Genomic DNA, 18,687 nt, shown 5'->3' on the forward strand with positions numbered 1-18,687 from the left:
GTACTTGCCACCTGCTCATCATTACCCATCACTACTCATCAGTACTCATCAGTACCCATCAGTACCTATCACCTATTAGTATCAGTACTGATCATCCGTACCCATCATCAGTACAGTATCAGTATCACCTATCAGTATCAGTACTACTCATCAGTACCTATCACCTGCCTGTCACCTGCCCATAAGAGTACCCGAGTACCTGTCACCTGCCTATCGGAGTACTCGAGTACCTGCCACTTGCTCATCAGTACCAGAGTACCTGTCACCTGCCCAGCAAAGTACCCGAGTACCTGTCACCCTTCATACAGCCACCATGTCTAAGTCCAAAAAGGTTAACATACGTCGTCTGTTTAAACCTAAATACCGGTGTTATGGCAGCAGATAGCTGCCATAACCCTGGTATTTTTTTAAACGGTGGACGGTTGGCTTTCCGATAAGGGTGGTCCCAGCGGCAGATTCGCCGCGGGATCACCCTTCCGGGGTGGCGGAAGAGGTGCCCCCCCCCCCTCCCGCTGCATTCTGGTCCTTTTCCCCGCTTACCGGACCCGCCGGCAGCGGGGAAAACGATCCGGTCCCAGATCCTCACAGACAGGATGTCGAGTGAGGGCAAGCTTGCCCTCACTCGACTCTATGGTCTTGGAGGACCGGAGCTACGGCAAACGTCGTTGCCTAGCAACCAGTTTAAAGGTCCCTTTTTTTTTTTTTCATTTTATTTAATTTTTTTTTAATTTTGTTTTTTTATTTTTTCTATCTTTTAGTGTACTTGTGAGATCTGAGGACTTTTTGACCCCAGATCTCACAAAAAAGAGGTCCTGTCGTGCCTTTTTCTATTACAAGTAATGTTTACATTTCTTGCAATAGAAATAAAAATGATCAATTTTTTTTTTTTTAAAAAAACAGTGTAAAAATAAAAAATAATAAATAAAATAAATAGTAAAAAAAAAAAAAAAAAAAATTAAAGCGCCGTGTCCCCGCGAGCTCGCGCGCAGAAGCGAACGCATACGGAAACCCCGCCCACATATGTAAACAGTGTTCAAACTACACATGTGAGGTATCGTCGCGATCGTTAGAGCAAGAGCAATAATTTGAGCCATAGACCTCCTCTGTAACTCTAAGATAGCAACCTGTAGAAATTTTTAAAATGTCGCCTATGGGGATTTTTAAGTACCAAAATTTGTCACCATTCTGTGAGCGTGCGCAATTTTGAAGCATGACATGTTGGGTATCTATTTACTCGGCGTAACATTATCTTTCACATTATGGAAAACAATTGGGCTAACTTTACTGGTTTCTTATTTTTTAATTAAAAAAAGTGATTTTTTTCCCAAAAAATTGCGTTTGGAAGACCGCTGCGCAAATACGGTGTGATAAAAAATATTGCAATAATCTCCATTTTATTCTCTAGGGTCTCTGCTAAAAAAAAAATATATAATGTTTTGGGGTTCTAAGTAGTTTTCTAGCAAAAACAACTGATTTTAGCTTGTAAACACCAAATGTCAAAAATAGGCCTAGGCAAGTGGCTAGGATGCATGATGATGCTCCTTGGATGTTTAGGCCCCTCTATATGGCTAGGCTGTGAAAAAGTCTCACACATGTGGTATTGCCATACTCAGGAGGAGTGGCAGAATGTATTTTGGGGTGTCATTTTTGCGATGTACATGCTATGTGTTAGGAATATCCTATAAATTGACAACTTTGTGTAAAAAAAAAAGCTTTTATTTTTTTCCCACATTTTCCAAAAACTTGTGGAAAAAAATGACATGTTCAAAGGACCCATAATGCCTCATAGAATATACGTTGGAGTGTTTGCTTTCCAAAATGGGGTAATTTTGTGGACTTTTCCATTGTATTGTTGCTCTAGGGCCTTGAAAAGTGTGATAGGTAGTAAGAAAGTTTTATGTGTATTTATGCTCCTAAAACGCCTTATGGTGCTACTTGGACGTGGAGTCTCTTTTTGTGGCCAGGCTGTGTAAAAGTCTCACACATGTGGTATCACCATACTCAGAAGGAGTAGCAGAATGAATTTTGGGGTGTCATTTTTGCTGTGTACATGCTATGTGTTAGAAATAGCTTATAAATTGACAACGTTTTGGGAAAAAAAAAGAAAAAAAAATGTTTTCTTCATTTTCCCAAGAATTGTGGGAAAAAATTATAACTTCAAAAAACTCACCATGCCTCTTACTAAATACCTTGGACTGTCTACTTTACAAAAAGGGGTCATTTGGGGGGTATTTGTACTGTCCTGACATTTCAGGGCCTCAAGAAAGGAGATAGGCCATCAGTACATCTGGTGTGATCAATTTTCAGTAATTGGTACCATAGCTTCTAGACTCAATAACTTTCACACAGACTAAATAATATACACTAATTTGGGTTAATTTTACCAGAGATATGTAGCAGTATAAATTTTGGCCCAAATGTATGAAGAAAAATTAATTTTTTGCAAAATTTTATAATAGAAACTAAAAAAAAGTGTTTTTTTTGCAAAATTTTTGCTCTTTTTTTGCTTATATCACGAAAAAAAAAACCCCAGTTGTGATCAAATACCACCAAAAGAAAGCTCTATTTGTGTGAAAAAAATGATAAAAATTTTGTTTGGTTACAGTGTAGCATGACTGAGCAATTGTCATTCAAAGTGTGAGAGTGCTGAAAGCTGAAAATTGGTCTGGGCAGGAAGGGGGTCTAACTGCTCTGTATGGAAGCGGTTAAAGGAACCTCTACAATTGTCAAGAACCCAGCTGTTCACTACAAGTAGTGTATGAATTGTTTGCTATAGCACTGTTATGTTTTCAAATTCTTTTTAAGGAAGGGATAGTTGTGTGCCCAGTATAATGGTCAAGAGTAGGGACGGAGAGGGAAAGTGGAACAGTCATTTTGTTTATCGCACATTTGATTTTGACTGAGCAAATGTACAGCATTGCATGTACCACACAAAAGAAACAGTGCCACAACCCATACACAAAAATGTCAATGGAGCTCACAGGTGCTTGATCCACAGTCATTTTTCTGTAAGAAGTAATCCATTAAGATGATCTGCACAACCAGTTGCTGCTCCTAAAAATCTTCATGTTTATTGAAAAACCACAGTGTACAAATGCAGATAAAACCAGTTGATGCGTTTCAGCCTGCAAGGCCTTAGTCATAACTACCTGCATGTATATTTTATATTTAGAAGACCTATTGTGTAACATCTGTATTTCTTGTGTTCGAATGCTATTTATATCTCCAGCTGGGATATTGCTCTGTTTCTTTTGAAGATTTGTTTTGTGGATGATCTAGTAGAAAACACAAGCCTGTGTAAATGACCATTATCATCTCAATGAATTCCACCAGAAGCAAGAATAAACTTCAAAGCATCTAGTCAAGTACCACCCATCTCAGAAAATGTATAATAAATACATTTACTTTTCATTTTGGCTTCAACAGTCATGTTATTGAATCCCATGATTTTGGGTTTCCCCATGAAACCCAAAAATGTAATTGCAGCTTACTTATCTTTCGATTTGTTAACTTAAGTTTTCTTTTTTTCCATCTGTATTCACCTAGTAATCTGGTCAGAAACACACCTCCTGTATTAGAGTGCCTACACTCCAGATGAAGGAGTACACATGCATCTTTGGACAGCAATATACTAGTTGAAGTAGACTTAACTAATTCAGCCTAATTACCATATGAATGCACACATATTGTGAAGATTACATCCAGTTTTTTAAGTGGCAGCTACAGTTTATTTTACAGTTTTGGAAGCCTGATGGATATACAAAGGGTTCAAAATCTAAGCAATATACAACAGAAGTGAATCTTCTGGTCCTCCTGCATGTGAACAATTGCAGAATCATTTTGGATGTTTATTGTGAATATAACAATATTTAGGATTTATGAGATACATAGCATAAATGAATTTATTGATCTCCCTGTATGTGAATATATCAAATTAATCTTCTGATTCCTCTGATTGTGAGCTTATCTGGGAAAAGATTACACAGCAGTTTCAGATGCTTTTTGAGATAAAAAGAGATTTAGGATTTCAGTGATATACACTACAATATACAATATAACTGAAGTTACTAATCCCACTACATGTGAGAATTTCAAGATAAGATTGCACAGCAGTTTTCAAAGCTTTTCAATAATATAAAGGGATTTAAGATCTACAGTTTGTGATACTCATCATAAGTGGCTTTGCCGATTTTCCTGCATGTGATTATATCAATTGAATCTGCTGATCCCACTGTTTGTGAGCATATCAGGGAAGAGATCACACAGCAGTATCAGAGGATTTAAAAGTTGCATAACCCCTTTTTAGTGACAGAATTGATCATTGCTTTGTTTGAAAGCCTTATAATGCAGCACCTGATATAGGGATGGACTTTTTTTTGTGGAATAGCAGTGATTAATAAATCCAATTGTCTAGAAAGTAAGTTAAAAATTACATATAGCCGAAATCACCCTCTGCATTATTGATATAAGCTGTATTACAAAATTGAAGGACTACTCAAGGACTTTAAAAAAAATAAAATATGGATTATGAGGGCCAAAATCGGTGTAGTCCTCTGAGTACAAACTGATTAATAATACATCCAAAGGCATCATATTTCATTATTGGATTTTAAGAGCCCAGTTTTGGATTATATATAAATAATAAGAGAAGACAATAGATGACATTCCAAGTCGGGTCTCTGAGAAAGAGGAAAACTCCTAAAAGCTTTTCTTTATAGTTTAAAGCAATTTCAGCAAACAGTTTATGCAGTATTAGCCCCTAGTATTGGTGCCAGTTTACGCAGTAATAGCTCCTAGTATTGGTGCCAGTTTATGTAGTAATAACCCCTAGTAATGGTGGCAGTTTATGCAGTAATAGCCCCTAGTATTGGTGCCAGTTTACACAGTAATAACCCCTAGTATTGGTGCCAGTTTACGCAGTATTAAAGCCTAGTATTGATGCCAGATTACACAGTAATAAAGCCTAATGTTGATGCCAGTTCACATAGCAATAAAGCCTAGTATTGGTGCCAGTTTAAGCAGTAATAGCCCCTAGTATTGGTTCCAGTTTATGCAGTAGTAACCCCTAGTAATGGTGGCTTTTTACACAGTAATAGCCCCTAATATTGGTGCCAGTGTACGCAGTAATAGCCCCTAGTATTGGTGACAGTTTATGCAGTAGTAATCCCTAGTAGGGTTGAGCGGACACCTAGATGTCCGTGTTCGACGGGTTCGGCCGAACTTTAAAAAAAAGTCCGGGTCCGTGTCCCGGACTTTTACCGAACTTTTCCCGGACACCGAACCCCATTAAAGTCAATAGGGACCCGAACTTTAAGGCACTAAAATGGCTCTAAAACACCAAAGGAAAGGGCTAGAGTGCTGCAAATGGCAGCAAAACGTAATTAAGAGCATGGCAAGTGCTCTGCAAACAAATGTGGATAGGGAAATAACTTAAAACAACAAAAAAAAACAGAAAAATAAAACAATGTTCTTCTTCATCTCTGAAGGACGAGGCCCATATGGAGTAGGAGGGAGGTTGAGGTGGTGGTGGATGTGGCGGTGACATAGGCGTGCGCACAGGGTGTGCCGGGTGTGCCTGGGCACACCCTAATCACCTAGGGCACATAGCATTGCCAGTGAGGAGATGGGAAAGATCTCCCTCGGACCTGCTCTGCTCTATTTCTCTTTGCCAGCAGGGAGAGTAATGTATCGGGGCCATGTACCTGTAGGCAAACACATGCATGTGTATTTCAACTTTGGGGTGCACACCTTAATGCAATAGGCTGCGCACACCTATGGGCGGTGTAGGTGGAAGCGGCGGTGGAGGAGGACCAGGGCCAGATTAAGAGCATCATGGGCTTGGTGCTGAGGATTTTGAAGGGCCTTAAGGGCCGTGCCATGCACCCAGAGGAGGAAGGGTGCAGCCATGCATGCCTAATTCAACATGCTGTCTCTGAAGCCCATAAACACATCCATGCATCGGCAACTGTCCCTCCTTGTCCGGCCTTCGCGCTGTGTGGGGAGGTTCAGAGGGTGCTGCCTGGGGAAGAGAGCATAGAAGCCAGACTTCTGTGTTTACAAGTGACAGAAGTGACAGAAGAGCGGTAACAGTGAATATGGCCAACCCGGGGCCTATATAAAAGGTAGGGGCCTGGAGCTGCAGCTCCAATAGCCCCTACTTTAATCTGGCCCTGAGGAGGAGGACGAGGTAGCAAACACTGCTTCTTTTCACAAATTTTAAATGAGGGCACACCCCAAAAGAGTGAGAAAGAGCAAAAATGGAACAATGGGTGGGTAAGGTCGGTATCCATTGCTATTCTGCATAAGGTACGGAAAAGTCCCGTGGGATCCATGCCTGGTTCATTTTAATGAACGTGAGCTTGTCCACATTGTCTCTGGACAGGCGGCTGCGCTTGTCTGTTATAACACCCCCAGCCGTGCTAAATACCCGTTCAGATAATACACTGGCTGCAGGGCACGCCAGCACCTCCAAGGCGTAAAGGGCAAGCTCAGGCCATGTGCCCAATTTGGAGACCCAGAAGTTGAAGGGGGCAGACCCGTCATTCACTACATGTAGGCGTGTGCACACATACTGCTCCACCATGTTGGTAAAATGCTGCCTCCTGCTAAGATGTTCCATCTGAGCTGCTGGTGCTGCTGTTTGTTGTGGCGTGCTGACAAAGCTTTTCCACATTTCGGCCATGCGAACCCTGCCTTCTGAGGTGCTGGCGGTGCCCTGGTTGCATTGGCGACCTCCTCCTCCTCTGCCTTGTGCTTCCACTGCGGCCCCGCTGTCAGATGGGAATGCCAGCAGCATGGCATCTACCAGCGTGCGCTTGTACTCGCGCATCTTGTGATCGCGCTCCAGTGAGTGAATTAAGGACAGTACGTTGTCCTTGTAACGGGGATCCAGCAGCGTGGCCACCCAGTAATCAGCACAAGTTAGAATGTGGGCAACTCGGCGGTCGTTGTGGAGACACTGCAGCATGTAATCGCTCATGTGTGCCAGGCTGCCCAGAGGCAACGAAAGGCTGTCCTCTGTGGGAGGTGTATCATCCGTGTCCTCTGTATCCCCCCAGCCACGCACCAGTGATGGCCATGAGCTGGCCTGGGTGCCACCCTGCTGTGAACATGGTTCCATCTCCTCCTCCAGCTCCTCATCCTCCTCATCCTCCAGAACTGTGCCCCTGCTGGACAATTGTGTCCCTGGCGTTTGTGTGTGCAGGAACCAACCCTCGGAGCCCCTTGCGAATGACTGCCCTGAAAGCCTTGGAAATGTTACCTCCTCATCCTCCTCCTCCTTCACATCCTGTGCCACATCCTCTTCCATCATCGCCCGAATTGTTTTTTCAAGGAGGCATAGAAGTGGGATAGTTAAGCTGAGAACGGCGTCATCGCCACTGGCCATGTTGGTGGAGTACTCAAAACAGCGCAACAAGGCACATAGGTCTTGCATGGAGGCCCAGTTATTGGTGGTGAAGTGGTGCTGTTCCGCAGAGCGACTCACGCGTGCGTGCTGCAGCTGAAACTCCACTATGGCCTGCTGCTGCTCGCACAGTCTTTGCAGCATGTGCAAGGTGGAGTTCCACCTTGTGGGCACGTCATCCTGCCTTTAGGGGTACAAACAATAGTAATTGGGGCCTAGTGTGGTTGTTTACGTGTGATATACATACACTTTTTTTTGGATCATATTTTCTATTCCGCTATTTAATCAAAACCTTTGGGTATAAACAATTAAATTGCGTGATAGTCTGTGTCGGTACGTGTGAGATACACCTTTCCAATTTTTGGGGCGCATCTCATACTGCCGAGGATTTGATGGTGCTTCAGTCTGCCTCCTGCCTGTTCCGAACTCCTCCTACTCCTCATTCTGCCTTTAGGGTACAAAAAATTGTAATCGGGGCCTAGTTGGTGTTTGTACGTGTGAGATACACCGTTTTGTAAAATTTGTCCTATTCCGCTATTCAATATACACCCTCTTTGAGTGTAAACAAATTAAATTGCGGGATAGTCTGTACCGGTACATGTGAGATACACCTTTTTAAATTTGTTTGGCGCATCTCCTTCTACCGCCTAGGATTGCAGGGCGATTCAGTTTGCCTCCTGTTCCCAACTCCTCCTACTCCTCTTCCTCATCCTGCCTTTAGGGTACAAAAAATTGTAATCGGGGCCTAGTTGATGTTTGTACGTGTGAGATACACCGTTTTGTAAAATTTGTCCTATTCCGCTATTCAATATACACCCTGTTTGAGTGTAAAAAATTAAATTGCGGGATAGTCTGTACCGGTACATGTGAGATACACCTTTTTAAATTGGTTTGGCGCATCCCCTGAAAGCCTTGGAAATGTTACCTCCTCATCCTCCTCCTCCTCCTCCTTATCCTGTGCCACATCCTCTTCCATCATCGCCCGAATTGTTTTTTCAAGGAGGCATAGAAGTGGGATAGTTAAGCTGAGAACGGCGTCATCGCCACTGGCCATGTTGGTGGAGTACTCAAAACAGCGCAACAAGGCACACAGGTCTCGCATGGAGGCCCAGTTATTGGTGGTGAAGTGGTGCTGTTCCGCAGAGCGACTCACGCGTGCGTGCTGCAGCAGGATGAGGAGTAGGAGGAGTATGGAACAGGCAGCACCCTCAAATCTTCAGAAGTATGAGATGAACCCCAAAAACTTGGAAAGGTGGATCTCTCCCACACGTACCAACACAGACTATCCCCCAATTTAACTGATCCCCAAAGGTTTTTGATTAAATAGCGGAATAGAAAATATGATCAAAAAAGTGTATGTATCTCACACGTACACAACCACACTAGGCCCCGATTACTATTGTTTGTACCCCCAAAGGCAGGATGAGGAGTAGGAGGAGTATGGAACAGGCAGCACCCTCAAATCTTCAGAAGTATGAGATGAACCCCAAAAACTTGGAAAGGTGGATCTCACACATACCAACACAGACTATCCCCCAATTTAACTGATCCCCAAAGGTTACATAGTTACATAGTTACATAGTAGGTGAGGTTGAATAAAGACAATAGTCCATCCAGTTCAACCTGTGTAGGTGTGTGTGACTGTAATCATCTAACATAGCCCTCAATCTCCTGATCCTTGAGATGTAAGTCTAAGAGTCTTTTGAAAGTCACCATACTACCCGCAGAAACCACCTCTTGTGGTAGACAATTCCACAATCTTGTAGCCCTAACAGTAAAGAACCCCCCACGTTGCCTGAGGTTAAAACGCTTCTCCTCTAATCGCATTGTATGTCCTCGAGTCCTCATGCAATTCCTTCGAATGAACAGCTTTTCTTCTAAGCTGAGATCCCCATTAAGATATTTATAAATTGCTATCATGTCCCCTCTCAGACGTCTTTTCTCCAGGGAAAATAAATCGAGCGATTGCAGCCGCTCTTCATAGGTAAGGTCCTCCAACCCCCTAATCAGTTTAGTTGCCCTTCTCTGGACTTTCTCCAGCTCCAACACATCCCTCCTGAGGACTGGCGACCAGAACTGGACAGAATACTCCAGATGCGGTCGGACCAGAGTTTTATAAAGTGGAAGGATTATAGTCTTATCTCTGGAATACATCCCTTTCTTTATGCATGCTAATATTCTGTTGGCTTTGGAAGCTGCCGCTTGGCATTGCATGCTGTTGCCTAATCTATCATCAACTAAGACTCCCAGATCTTTCTCCATTTTTGATTCCCCCAAGGGTTCCCCTCCTAACGTGTATTGTGTTTTTATGTTTTTGGTCCCCAAGTGCAAAACCTTACACTTCTCCACATTAAACCTCATTTGCCATGTCGTTGCCCACTCCGTAATTTTGTCCAGGTCATTCTGTAGGATATCTGCTTCATGCTGTGCAGTTATTGCCCTGGCCAATTTTGTGTCATCTGCAAAAACTGATAACGAACTACTGATCCCTTCCTCAATGCTGTTTATGAATAAATTAAACAAGGTTGGTCCCAGGACTGAGCCCTGGGGCACCCCGCTTACTACCTCAGACCAGTCTGAGTATGCGCTGTTTATTACTACCCTTTGGACACGGCCTTTTAGCCAATTCCGTATCCAAGAGCAAACCCTGCTGTCGATACCTGCAGACCTTATTTTATAAATTAAGCGCTTGTGGGGAACTGTATCAAACGCCTTAGCGAAATCCAAGTACACCACATCCACTGGTCTCCCCCTATCTAGCTCACAGCTCACTTCCTCGTAGAATGCTAAGAGATTGGTTTGAAAAGATCGCCCATTTGTAAACCCGTGCTGGTTACTACTGATGATGTTGTTGTCTTTAGCATACTCTACGATATAGTCCCTTATCATCCCCTCCAAAAGTTTACATATTATTGATGTCAGACTGACAGGCCTATAATTTCCCGGGATATGTCTCTGGCCCTTTTTGAATATCGGAATCACGTTAGCCTTCCTCCAATCCCCTGGTACATCTCCTGTCCTAATACTGTCAGCAAAGATCAGGAACAGTGGTCTAGATATAACCATACTGAGTTCCTTGAGCACTCTCGGATGTACGCCATCCGGGCCTGGTGATTTGTTTGTGCTAAGTTTATCCAGTCTTTCCCTGATTTCCCCCTCTGTTAGCCATAGTGGCAAGTCCTGTGTATTACTACTAACCATACAGTCATGGTCAGTGTACCCTTCCTTTTCAAGACTGACGAGAAAAAAGAATTCAGCACGGTTGCTTTTTCAGTGTCCTCTGTAACCATCCTCCCATCATCGCTAATTATGTGTGCAATATGCTCTGCCCTAGTTTTTTTGCTGTTGATATATTTAAAGACTTTCTTTGGGTTTTTTTTACTATCCTCCGCTATTTGTCTCTCAAAGTTGATTTTAGCCATCTTGATTTCGTGTTTACACTTCTTATTTTCCTCCTTGTATTGCTGGAAGGCCGATACGGTGCCCTCTGATTTATATTTCTTGAAGGCCAATTTTTTTCCCCTAATAAGTTTTTTAACGCTACGGTTTAGCCAGCCAGGTTTGGCTTTGTCTCTTCTAAATTTATTCCCCATAGGAATGCACTGCAAGATGCCTTTGCTTAATATTGTTCTAAAGCATTCCCATTTTTCCTCTGTGGTCAGTGATCCCAGGGTTTGGTCCCAGTTTACCCTTTCCATCAATGAGTACAATTTTGGAAAGTCTACCCTTCTGAAGTTTAGGGTTCTTATGTTCCCCACTTGCCTTTTTATATTGTTATTTATACTAAATGTGATCATCCTGTGATCGCTAGAGCCCAGGTTGTCCTGGACTCCTACCTCCGAGATTATGTCTGGGTCATTAGTGATCAATAGATCCAGGATAGCATTCTCTCTAGTAGGGGAATCCACCAACTGCGACATGTAGTTATCCTGTAAGGTTTCCGTGAATAGCCGGGCCTTATGCGAGTGTGCAGTCCCCTCTTCCCAGTCAAAGGTTTTTGATTAAATAGCGGAATAGAAAATATGATCCAAAAAAGTGTATGTATCTCACACGTACACAACCACACTAGGCCCCAATTACTATTGTTTGTACCCCTAAAAGGATGGATGAGGAGTAGGGGGAGTATGGAACAGGCAGCACCCTCAAATCTTCAGAAGTATGAGATGAACCCCAAAAACTTGGAAAGGTGGATCTCACACGTACCGACACAGACTATCACGCAATTTAATTGATCCCCAAAGGTTTTAATTGAATAGCGGAATAGAAAATATGATCAAAAAGAAAGTGTATGTATCTCACACGTACACCACCACACTAGGCCCCAATTAATATTGTTTGTACCCCTAAAAGGATGGTTGAGCAGTAGGAGGAGGAGTATGGAACAGGCAGCACCCTCAAATCTTCAGAAGTATGAGATGAACCCCAAAAACTTGGAAAGGTGGATCTCACACGTACCGACACAGACTATCACGCAATTTAATTGATCCCCAAAGGTTTTAACTGAATAGCGGAATAGAAAATATGATCAAAAAGAAAGTGTATGTATCTTACACGTACACCACCACACTAGGCCCCAATTACTATTGTTTGTACCCCTAAAAGGATGGTTGAGCAGTAGGAGGAGGAGTATGGAACAGGCAGCACCCTCAAATCTTCAGAAGTATGAGATGAACCCCAAAAACTTGGAAAGGTGGATCTCACACGTACCGACACAGACTATCACGCAATTTAATTGATCCCCAAAGGTTTTAATTGAATAGCGGAATAGAAAATATGATCAAAAAGAAAGTGTATGTATCTCACACGTACACCACCACACTAGGCCCCAATTACTATTGTTTGTACCCCTAAAAGGATGGTTGAGCAGTAGGAGGAGGAGTATGGAACAGGCAGCACCCTCAAATCTTCAGAAGTATGAGATGAACCCCAAAAACTTGGAAAGGTGGATCTCACACGTACCGACACAGACTATCACGCAATTTAATTGATCCCCAAAGGTTTTAATTGAATAGCGGAATAGAAAATATGATCAAAAAGAAAGTGTATGTATCTCACACGTACACCACCACACTAGGCCCCAATTACTATTGTTTGTACCCCTAAAAGGATGGTTGAGGAGTAGGAGGAGGAGTATGGAACAGGCAGCACCCTCAAATCTTCAGAAGTATGAGATTGTGTTCACTGTACCCCACAAAGATTGTGTTCACTGCACCCCACAAAGATTGTGTTCACTGTACCCCACAAAGATTGTGTTCACTGCACCCTAAAAGGATGTTGTTCACTGCACCCCAAAAAGGATTTTGTTCACTGCACCCCAAAAAAGATTTTGTTCACTGCACCCCAAAAAGATTGTGTTCACTGCACCCCACAAAGATTGTGTTCACTGCACCCCACAAAGGATTTTGTTCACTGCACCCCAAAAAGATTGTGTTCACTGCACCCCAAAAAGGATTTTGTTCACTGCACCCCACAAAGATTGTGTTCACTGCACCCTAAAAGGATTTTGTTCACTGCACCCCAAAAAGATTGTGTTCACTGTACCCCCCAAAGATTGTGTTCACTGCACCCCACAAAGATTCTGTTCACTGTACCCCACAAAGATTGTGTTCACTGCACCCTAAAAGGATTTTGTTCACTGCACCCCAAAAAGGATGTTGTTCACTGCACCCCAAAAAGGATTTTGTTCACTGCACCCCAAAAAGATTGTGTTCACTGCACCCCACAAAGATTGTGTTCACTGCACCCCACAAAGGATTTTGTTCACTGCACCCCAAAAAGATTGTGTTCACTGCACCCCAAAAACGATTTTGTTCAATGCACCCCAAAAAGATTGTGTTCACTGCACCCCACAAAGATTGTGTTCACTGCACCCCACAAAGGATTTTGTTCACTGCACCCCAAAAAGATTGTGTTCACTGCACCCCAAAAAGGATGTTGTTCACTGCACCCCAAAAAGGATTGTGTTCACTGCACCCCACAAAGATTGTGTTCACTGCACCCCACAAAGGATTTTGTTCACTGCACCCCAAAAAGATTGTGTTCACTGCACCCCAAAAAGGATGTTGTTCACTGCACCCCAAAAAGGATTTTGTTCACTGCACCCCAAAAAGATTGTGTTCACTGCACCCTAAAAGGATGTTGTTCACTGCACCCCAAAAAGATTGTGTTCACTGCAGCTCACACACAGAAAAATGGATGTGGATCACTGACACCTGCCTATCTCCTATCCCACACCACACAGCAATATCGATTGTAGTTTGTAGAACACAGTTTCCCTAAAATTCAGCAGCAGCCTCTCCCTAACAGGATTGAGAAGAGATCGTAGATCGGGACTAAGTGCAGACCCCACACAGCAATATCGATTGTAGTTTGTAGAACACTCTGACCCTAAAATTCAGCAGCAGCCTCTCCCTAACAGGATTGAGAAGAGATCGTAGATCAGGATTGAGTTCAGACCCCACCCCCCACACAGCAATATCGATTGTAGTTTGTAGAAGACACTGACCCTATAATTCAGCAGACTCTATCCCTAAAATGCCTACAACTCGCCCTGCCTAAACACTCCGACCTGTCCCTCAATTCTATCCGGACACCAATTCGTTTTCCCTGCCTGTCTTTCCCTAATCAGCAGCCAGCACGTATGTGTGCTCTGTCCCTGATCTAAGCAGCAGAATGAAGCCGCTGCGGCTGCCTGGAACTTATAAAGACTTGGTCACATGCTTCAGACGGCCAATCACAGCTACTGAGACATTTGCAGGCATGGCTGGGATGGCTTAAGGCACACCAGTTAAACGATTGTTGATTGGCTGTTGAAAGCCCGCCATGAAAAGAGCGCCAAAGCATGCAAAACCCGGATGCTAAAATAAAACGACCGAACACGGATTTTTACCCGAACATACAGTAAAGTGTCCGTGTCCGTGTTCGGGTACAAAAAATCCAATTATTCGATACGAACACGAATAATACAGTCCGTGTTCGCTCAACACTAATCCCTAGTAATAGTGCCAGTTTAGTGTTGCCAGGTAGAAGCAAACACTACAATAGAGTCCACTAAATAAGGAACTATGTTGGCCAATGGAAAATAAGGCTATGTGCCGTGATTGGGTTGCTAGTAGTGTTGAGCGAACATGGACTGTATTATTCGTGTTCGTACCGAATAATTGGATTTTTTGTACCCGAACACGGACACGGACACTTTACTGTATGTTCGGGTAAAAATCCGTGTTCGGTCATTTTATTTCCGGGTTTTGCATGCTTTGGCGCTCTTTTCATGGCGGGCTTTCAACAGCCAATCAACAATCGTTTAACTGGTGTGCCTTAAGCCATCCCAGCCATGCCTGCAAATGTCTCAGTAGCTGTGATTGGCCGTCTGAAGCATGTGACCAAGTCTTTATAAGTTCCAGGCAGCCGCAGCGTCTTCATTCTGCTGCTTAGATCAGGGACAGAACACACATCAACGTGCTGGCTGCTGATTAGGGAAAGACAGGCAGGAAAAAACCATTTGTGTCCGGATAGAATTGAGGGACAGGTCGGAGTGTTTAGGCAGGGCGAGTTGTAGGCATTTTAGGGATAGAGTCTGCTGAATTATAGGGTCAGTGTCTTCTACAAAGTACAATCGATATTGCTGTGTGGGGGGTGGGGTGACTCTGCACTCAATCCTGATCTACGATCTCTTCTCAATCCTGTTAGGGAGAGGCTGCTGCTGCTGAATTTTAGGGAAACTGTGTTCTACAAACTACAATCGATATTGCTGTGTGGTGTGGGATAGGAGATAGGCAGGTGTCAGTGATCCACATCCATTTTTCTGTGTGTGAGCTGCAGTGAACACAATCTTTTTGGGCTGCAGTGAACACAATCTTTTTGGGGTGCAGTGAACAACGTCCTTTTTGGGGTGCAGTGAACAAAATCTTTTTGGGGTGCAGTGAACAACATCCTTTTTGGGGTGCAGTGAACACAATCTTTTTGGGGTGCAGTGAACAAAATCCTTTGTGGGGTGCAGTGAACACAATCTTTGTGGGGTACAGTGAACAGAATCTTTGTGGGGTGCAGTGAACACAATCTTTGGGGGGTACAGTGAACACAATCTTTTTGGGGTGCAGTGAACAAAATCCTTTGTGGGGTGCAGTGAACACAATCTTTGGGGGGTACAGTGAAAACAATCTTTTTGGGGTGCAGTGAACAAAATCCTTTGTGGGGTGCAGTGAACACAATCTTTGTGGGGTGCAGTGAACAAAATCTTTTTGGGGTGCAGTGAACAAAATCCTTTTTGGGGTGCAGTGAACAACATCCTTTTTGGGGTGCAGTGAACACAATCTTTTTGGGGTGCAGTGAACAAAATCCTTTGTGGGGTACAGGGAACAGAATCTTTGTGGGGTGCAGTGAACACAATCTTTGGGGGGTACAGTGAACACAATCTTTTTGGGGTGCAGTGAACAAAATCCTTTTAGGGTGCAGTGAACACAATCTTTTTGGGGTGCAGTGAACAAAATCCTTTGTGGGGTGCAGTGAACACAATCTTTGTGGGGTACAGTGAACAGAATCTTTGTGGGGTGCAGTGAACACAATCTTTGGGGGGTACAGTGAACACAATCTTTTTGGGGTGCAGTGAACGAAATCCTTTGTGGGGTGCAGTGAACACAATCTTTGGGGGGTACAGTGAACACAATCTTTTTGGGGTGCAGTGAACAAAATCCTTTGTGGGGTGCAGTGAACACAATCTTTGTGGGGTGCAGTGAACACAATCTTTTTGGGGTGCAGTGAACAACATCCTTTTTGGGGTGCAGTGAACACAATCTTTTTGGGGTGCAGTGAACAAAATCCTTTGTGGGGTGCAGTGAACACAATCTTTGTGGGGTACAGGGAACAGAATCTTTGTGGGGTGCAGTGAACACAATCTTTGGGGGGTACAGTAAACACAATCTTTTTGGGTGCAGTGAACAAAATCCTTTTAGGGTGCAGTGAACACAATCTTTGTGGGGTGCAGTGAACAAAATCCTTTTTGAGGTGCAGTGAACACAATCTTTGTGGGGTGCAATGAACACAATCTTTGTGGGGTACAGTGAACACAATCTCATACTTCTGAAGATTTGAGGGTGCTGCCTGTTCCATACTCCTCCTCCTACTGCTCAACCATCCTTTTAGGGGTACAAACAATAGTAATTGTTGCCTAGTGTGGTGGTGTACGTGTGAGATACATACACTTTCTTTTTGATCATATTTTCTATTCCGCTATTCAATTAAATCCTTTGGGGATCAATTAAATTGCGTGATAGTCTGTGTCGGTACGTGTGAGATCCACCTTTCCAAGTTTTTGGGGTTCATCTCATACTTCTGAAGATTTGAGGGTGCTGCCTGTTCCATACTCCTCCTCCTACTGCTCAACCATCCTTTTAGGGGTATAAACAATAGTAATTGGGGCCTAGTGTGGTGGTGTACGTGTGAGATACATACACTTTCTTTTTGATCATATTTTCTATTCCGCTATTCAATTAAAACCTTTGGGGATCAATTAAATTGCGTGATAGTCTGTGTCGGTACGTGTGAGATCCACCTTTCCAAGTTTTTGGGGTTCATCTCATACTTATGAAGATTTGAGGGTGCTGCCTGTTCCATACTCCTCCTCCTACTGCTCAACCATCCTTTTAGGGGTACAAACAATAGTAATTGGGGCCTAGTGTGGTGGTGTACGTGTAAGATACATACACTTTCTTTTTGATCATATTTTCTATTCCGCTATTCAATTAAAACCTTTGGGGATCAATTAAATTGCGTGATAGTCTGTGTCGGTACGTGTGAGATCCACCTTTCCAAGTTTTTGGGGTTCATCTCATACTTATGAAGATTTGAGGGTGCTGCCTGTTCCATACTCCTCCTCCTACTGCTCAACCATCCTTTTAGGGGTACAAACAATAGTAATTGGGGCCTAGTGTGGTGGTGTACGTGTGAGATACATACACTTTCTTTTTGATCATATTTTCTATTCCGCTATTCAATTAAAACCTTTGGGGATCAATTAAATTGCGTGATAGTCTGTGTCGGTACGTGTGAGATCCACCTTTCCAAGTTTTTGGGGTTCATCTCATACTTCTGAAGATTTGAGGGTGCTGCCTGTTCCATACTCCTGCTCCTACTGCTCAACCATCCTTTTAGGGGTACAAACAATTGTAATTGGGGCCTAGTGTGGTGGTGTACGTGTGAGATACATACACTTTCTTTTTGATCATATTTTCTATTCCGCTATTCAATTAAATCCTTTGGGGATCAATTAAATTGCGTGATAGTCTGTGTCGGTACGTGTGAGATCCACCTTTCCAAGTTTTTGGGGTTCATCTCATACTTCTGAAGATTTGAGGGTGCTGCCTGTTCCATACTCCTCCTCCTACTGCTCAACCATCCTTTTAGGGGTACAAACAATAGTAATTGGGGCCTAGTGTGGTGGTGTACGTGTGAGATACATACACTTTCTTTTTGATCATATTTTCTATTCCGCTATTCAATTAAATCCTTTGGGGATCAATTAAATTGCGTGATAGTCTGTGTCGGTACGTGTGAGATCCACCTTCCCAAGTTTTTGGGGTTCATGTCATACTTCTGAAGATTTGAGGGTGCTGCCTGTTCCATACTCCTCCTCCTACTCCTCAACCATCCTTTTAGGGGTACAAACAATAGTAATTGGGGCCTAGTATGGTGGTGTACGTGTGAGATACATACACTTTCTTTTTGATCATATTTTCTATTCCGCTATTCAATTAAATCCTTTGGGGATCAATTAAATTGCGTGATAGTCTGTGTCGGTACGTGTGAGATCCACCTTTCCAAGTTTTTGGGGTTCATCTCATACTTCTGAAGATTTGAGGGTGCTGCCTGTTCCATACTCCTCCTCCTACTGCTCAACCATCCTTTTAGGGGTACAAACAATAGTAATTGGGGCCTAGTGTGGTTTTGTACGTGCGAGATATATACACTTTTTTGGATCATATTTCCTATTCCGCTATTCAATAAAAACCTTTCTAGGGCAAGATCTTAAATTACAGAAATATGAGGAGACCGTCAAATAAGGGCCGTGGCCTGGGTCGTGGTGCTGCTGGTAGAGCTCCTGTTGCAAGGAGAGGACGTGGTCGATCTGTGCCAGCTACACGCACAAGTGAAACACCTTCCTCAAGTGTGAGTAGGCGACAGAACCTGCATCAGTATTTGGTAGGGCATCATACGCCCCTAGAAGTGATGAGGCCAGAACAAGTGGAGGCGATAGTAGATTGGTTTGCTGCTGACAGTGCCTCCAG

Source organism: Pelophylax lessonae, assembly GCF_965119305.1.
Source record: "Pelophylax lessonae genome assembly, chromosome: 2".
NCBI lineage: Eukaryota > Metazoa > Chordata > Amphibia > Anura > Ranidae > Pelophylax > Pelophylax lessonae.